Source organism: Mustelus asterias, chromosome X (assembly GCF_964213995.1).
Source record: "Mustelus asterias chromosome X, sMusAst1.hap1.1, whole genome shotgun sequence".
Lineage (NCBI taxonomy): Eukaryota > Metazoa > Chordata > Chondrichthyes > Carcharhiniformes > Triakidae > Mustelus > Mustelus asterias.
In genome coordinates, this window is record NC_135834.1 from 15,186,294 (window position 1) to 15,192,293 (window position 6,000).

Here is a 6,000-nt window from a genome sequence, read left to right on the forward strand (position 1 = left end):
CCCTCTTATTCCCTGACCAGGCCTCTGACTATAGGCTCCCTCTTATTCCCTAATCAGGTCTCTGACTATACGCTCCCTCTTATTCCCTGACCAGGTCTCTGACTATAGGCTCCCTCTTATTCCCTAATCAGGCCTCTGACTATACACTCCCTCTTATTCCCTAATCAGGCCTCTGACTATAGGCTCCCTCTTATTCCCTGACCAGGCCTCTGACTATACACTCCCTCTTATTCCCTAATCAGGCCTCTGACTATAGGCTCCCTCTTATTCCCAGACCAGGTCTCTGACTATACGCTCCCTCTTATTCCCTAATCAGGCCTCTGACTATATGCTCCCTCTTATTCCCTGACCAGGTCTCTGACTATACACTCCCTCTTATTCCCTAATCAGGCCTCTGACTATACACTCCCTCTTAATCCCTAATCAGGCCTCTGACTATACGCTCCCTCTTATTCCCTAATCAGGCCTCTGACTATACGCTCCCTCTTATTCCCTAATCAGGCCTCTGACTATACACTCCCTCTTATTCCCTGACCAGGCCTCTGACTATAGGCTCCCTCTTATTCCCTAATCAGGTCTCTGAATATACGCTCCCTCTTATTCCCTAATCAGGTCTCTGACTATACGCTCCCTCTTATTCCCTGACCAGGTCTCTGACTATACACTCCCTCTTATTCCCTAATCAGGCCTCTGACTATAGGCTCCCTCTTATTCCCTGACCAGGTCTCTGACTATACACTCCCTCTTATTCACTGACCAGGCCTCTGACTATAGGCTCCCTCTTATTCACTGACCAGGCCTCTGACTATAGGCTCCCTCTTATTCCCTAATCAGGCCTCTGACTATACGCTCCCTCTTATTCACTGACCAGGCCTCTGACTATACGCTCCCTCTTATTCCCTAATCAGGCCTCTGACTATACACTCCCTCTTATTCCCTGACCAGGCCTCTGACTATACACTCCCTCTTATTCCCTAATCAGGTCTCTGACTATACGCTCCCTCTTATTCCCTGACCAGGTCTCTGACTATACACTCCCTCTTATTCCCTGACCAGGCCTCTGACTATACACTCCCTCTTATTCCCTGACCAGGCCTCTGACTATACACTCCCTCTTATTCCCTAATCGGTTCTCTGACGATAGGCTCCCTCTTATTCCCTAATCAGGCCTCTGACTATAGGCTCCCTCTTATTCCCTAATCAGGTCTCTGACTATACACTCCCTCTTATTCCCTAATCAGGCCTCTGACTATAGGCTCCCTCTTATTCCCTGACCAGGTCTCTGACTATAGGCTCCCTCTTATTCCCTAATCAGGCCTCTGACTATAGGCTCCCTCTTATTCCCTAATCAGGCCTCTAACTATACACTCCCTCTTATTCCCTAATCAGGCCTCTAACTATACACTCCCTCTTATTCCCTAATCAGGCCTCTGACTATACACTCCCTCTTATTCCCTAATCAGGCCTCTGACTATACGCTCCCTCTTATTCCCTGACCAGGCCTCTGACTATACACTCCCTCTTATTCCCTAATCAGGCCTCTGACTATTCGCTCCCTCTTATTCCCTAATCAGGCCTCTGACTATACACTCCCTCTTATTCCCTAATCAGGCCTCTGACTATACGCTCCCTCTTATTCCCTGACCAGGCCTCTGACTATACACTCCCTCTTATTCCCTGACCAGGTCTCTGACTATACGCTCCCTCTTATTCCCTAATCAGGCCTCTGACTATACACTCCCTCTTATTCCCTGACCAGGCCTCTGACTATACACTCCCTCTTATTCCCTGACCAGGCCTCTGACTATACGCTCCCTCTTATTCCCTGACCAGGCCTCTGACTATACACTCCCTCTTATTCCCTAATCAGGCCTCTGACTATACACTCCCTCTTATTCCCTGACCAGGCCTCTGACGATACACTCCCTCTTATTCCCTAATCAGGCCTCTGACTATACACTCCCTCTTATTCCCTGACCAGGCCTCTGACTATACATTCCCTCTTATTCCCTAATCAGGCCTCTGACTATAGGCTCCCTCTTATTCCCTAATCAGGTCTCTGACTATACGCTCCCTCTTATTCCCTAATCAGGTCTCTGACTATACACTCCCTCTTATTCCCTGACCAGGCCTCTGACTATAGGCTCCCTCTTATTCCCTGACCAGGCCTCTGACTATACGCTCCCTCTTATTCCCTAATCAGGCCTCTGACTATAGGCTCCCTCTTATTCCCTGACCAGGCCTCTGACTATAGGCTCCCTCTTATTCCCTGACCAGGCCTCTGACTATACACTCCCTCTTATTCCCTAATCAGGCCTCTGACTATAGGCTCCCTCTTATTCCCTGACCAGGCCTCTGACTATACACTCCCTCTTATTCCCTAATCAGGCCTCTGACTATAGGCTCCCTCTTATTCCCTAATCAGGTCTCTGACTATAGGCTCCCTCTTATTCCCTGACCAGGCCTCTGACTATACGCTCCCTCTTATTCCCTAATCAGGCCTCTGACTATACGCTCCCTCTTATTCCCTAATCAGGTCTCTGACTATACACTCCCTCTTATTCCCTGACCAGGCCTCTGACTATAGGCTCCCTCTTATTCCCTGACCAGGCCTCTGACAAAAGGCTCCCTCTTATTCCCTGACCAGGCCTCTGACGATACACTCCCTCTTATTCCCTGACCAGGCCTCTGACTATAGGCTCCCTCTTATTCCCCAATCAGGCCTCTGACTATAGGCTCCCTCTTTTTCCCTGACCAGGCCTCTGACTATAGGCTCCCTCTTATTCCCTGACCAGGCCTCTGACTATACACTCCCTCTTATTCCCTAATCAGGCCTCTGACTATAGGCTCCCTCTTATTCCCTAATCAGGTCTCTGACTATAGGCTCCCTCTTATTCCCTGACCAGGCCTCTGACTATACGCTCCCTCTTATTCCCTAATCAGGCCTCTGACTATACGCTCCCTCTTATTCCCTAATCAGGTCTCTGACTATACACTCCCTCTTATTCCCTGACCAGGCCTCTGACTATAGGCTCCCTCTTATTCCCTGACCAGGCCTCTGACTATACACTCCCTCTTATTCCCTAATCAGGCCTCTGACTATACACTCCCTCTTATTCCCTGACCAGGCCTCTGACTATACACTCCCTCTTATTCCCTGACCAGGCCTCTGACTATAGGGTCCCTCTTATTCCCTAATCAGGCCTCTGACTATACACTCCCTCTTATTCCCTAATCAGGCCTCTGACTATACACTCCCTCTTATTCCGTGACCAGGCCTCTGACTATAGGCTCCCTCTTATTCCCTGACCAGGCCTCTGACTATACGCTCCCTCTTATTCCCTAATCAGGTCTCTGACTATACACTCCCTCTTATTCCCTGACCAGGCCTCTGACTATACACTCCCTCTTATTCCCTGACCAGGCATCTGACTGTACGCTCCCTCTTATTCCCTAATCAGGTCTCTGACTATACACTCCCTCTTATTCCCTGACCAGGTCTCTGACTATACGCTCCCTCTTATTCCCTGACCAGGTCTCTGACTATAGGCTCCCTCTTATTCCCTAATCAGGCCTCTGACTATACGCTCCCTCTTATTCCCTGACCAGGCCTCTGACGATACACTCCCTCTTATTCCCTAATCAGGTCTCTGACTATACGCTCCCTCTTATTCCCTGACCAGGTCTCTGACTATACACTCCCTCTTATTCCCTAATCAGGCCTCTGACTATACGCTCCCTCTTATTCCCTAATCAGGCCTCTGACTATACGCTCCCTCTTATTCCCTAATCAGGCCTCTGACTATACCCTCCCTCTTATTCCCTGACCAGGCCTCTGACTATAGGCTCCCTCTTATTCCCTAATCAGGTCTCTGACTATACGCTCCCTCTTATTCCCTGACCAGGTCTCTGACTATAGGCTCCCTCTTATTCCCTAATCAGGCCTCTGACTATACACTCCCTCTTATTCCCTAATCAGGCCTCTGACTATAGGCTCCCTCTTATTCCCTGACCAGGCCTCTGACTATACACTCCCTCTTATTCCCTAATCAGGCCTCTGACTATAGGCTCCCTCTTATTCCCAGACCAGGTCTCTGACTATACGCTCCCTCTTATTCCCTAATCAGGCCTCTGACTATACGCTCCCTCTTATTCCCTGACCAGGTCTCTGACTATACACTCCCTCTTATTCCCTAATCAGGCCTCTGACTATACACTCCCTCTTAATCCCTAATCAGGCCTCTGACTATACGCTCCCTCTTATTCCCAAATCAGGCCTCTGACTATACGCTCCCTCTTATTCCCTAATCAGGCCTCTGACTATACACTCCCTCTTATTCCCTGACCAGGCCTCTGACTATAGGCTCCCTCTTATTCCCTAATCAGGTCTCTGAATATACGCTCCCTCTTATTCCCTAATCAGGTCTCTGACTATACGCTCCCTCTTATTCCCTGACCAGGTCTCTGACTATACACTCCCTCTTATTCCCTAATCAGGCCTCTGACTATAGGCTCCCTCTTATTCCCTGACCAGGTCTCTGACTATACACTCCCTCTTATTCACTGACCAGGCCTCTGACTATAGGCTCCCTCTTATTCACTGACCAGGCCTCTGACTATAGGCTCCCTCTTATTCCCTAATCAGGCCTCTGACTATACGCTCCCTCTTATTCACTGACCAGGCCTCTGACTATACACTCCCTCTTATTCCCTAATCAGGTCTCTGACTATACGCTCCCTCTTATTCCCTGACCAGGTCTCTGACTATACACTCCCTCTTATTCCCTGACCAGGCCTCTGACTATACACTCCCTCTTATTCCCTGACCAGGCCTCTGACTATACACTCCCTCTTATTCCCTAATCGGTTCTCTGACTATAGGCTCCCTCTTATTCCCTAATCAGGCCTCTGACTATAGGCTCCCTCTTATTCCCTAATCAGGTCTCTGACTATACACTCCCTCTTATTCCCTAATCAGGCCTCTGACTATAGGCTCCCTCTTATTCCCTGACCAGGTCTCTGACTATAGGCTCCCTCTTATTCCCTAATCAGGCCTCTGACTATAGGCTCCCTCTTATTCCCTAATCAGGCCTCTAACTATACACTCCCTCTTATTCCCTAATCAGGCCTCTAACTATACACTCCCTCTTATTCCCTAATCAGGCCTCTGACTATACACTTCCTCTTATTCCCTAATCAGGCCTCTGACTATACGCTCCCTCTTATTCCCTGACCAGGCCTCTGACTATACACTCCCTCTTATTCCCTAATCAGGCCTCTGACTATTCGCTCCCTCTTATTCCCTAATCAGGCCTCTGACTATACACTCCCTCTTATTCCCTAATCAGGCCTCTGACTATACGCTCCCTCTTATTCCCTGACCAGGCCTCTGACTATACACTCCCTCTTATTCCCTGACCAGGTCTCTGACTATACGCTCCCTCTTATTCCCTAATCAGGCCTCTGACTATACACTCCCTCTTATTCCCTGACCAGGCCTCTGACTATACACTCCCTCTTATTCCCTGACCAGGCCTCTGACTATACGCTCCCTCTTATTCCCTGACCAGGCCTCTGACTATACACTCCCTCTTATTCCCTAATCAGGCCTCTGACTATACACTCCCTCTTATTCCCTGACCAGGCCTCTGACGATACACTCCCTCTTATTCCCTAATCAGGCCTCTGACTATACGCTCCCTCTTATTCCCTGACCAGGCCTCTGACTATACACTCCCTCTTATTCCCTAATCAGGCCTCTGACTATACGCTCCCTCTTATTCCCTAATCAGGTCTCTGACTATACGCTCCCTCTTATTCCCTAATCAGGTCTGTGACTATACACTCCCTCTTATTCCCTAATCAGGCCTCTGACTATACGCTCCCTCTTATTCCCTAATCAGGTCTCTGACTATACACTCCCTCTTATTCCCTAATCAGGCCTCTGACTATACACTCCCTCTTATTCCCTAATCAGGCCTCTGACTATACGCTCCCTCT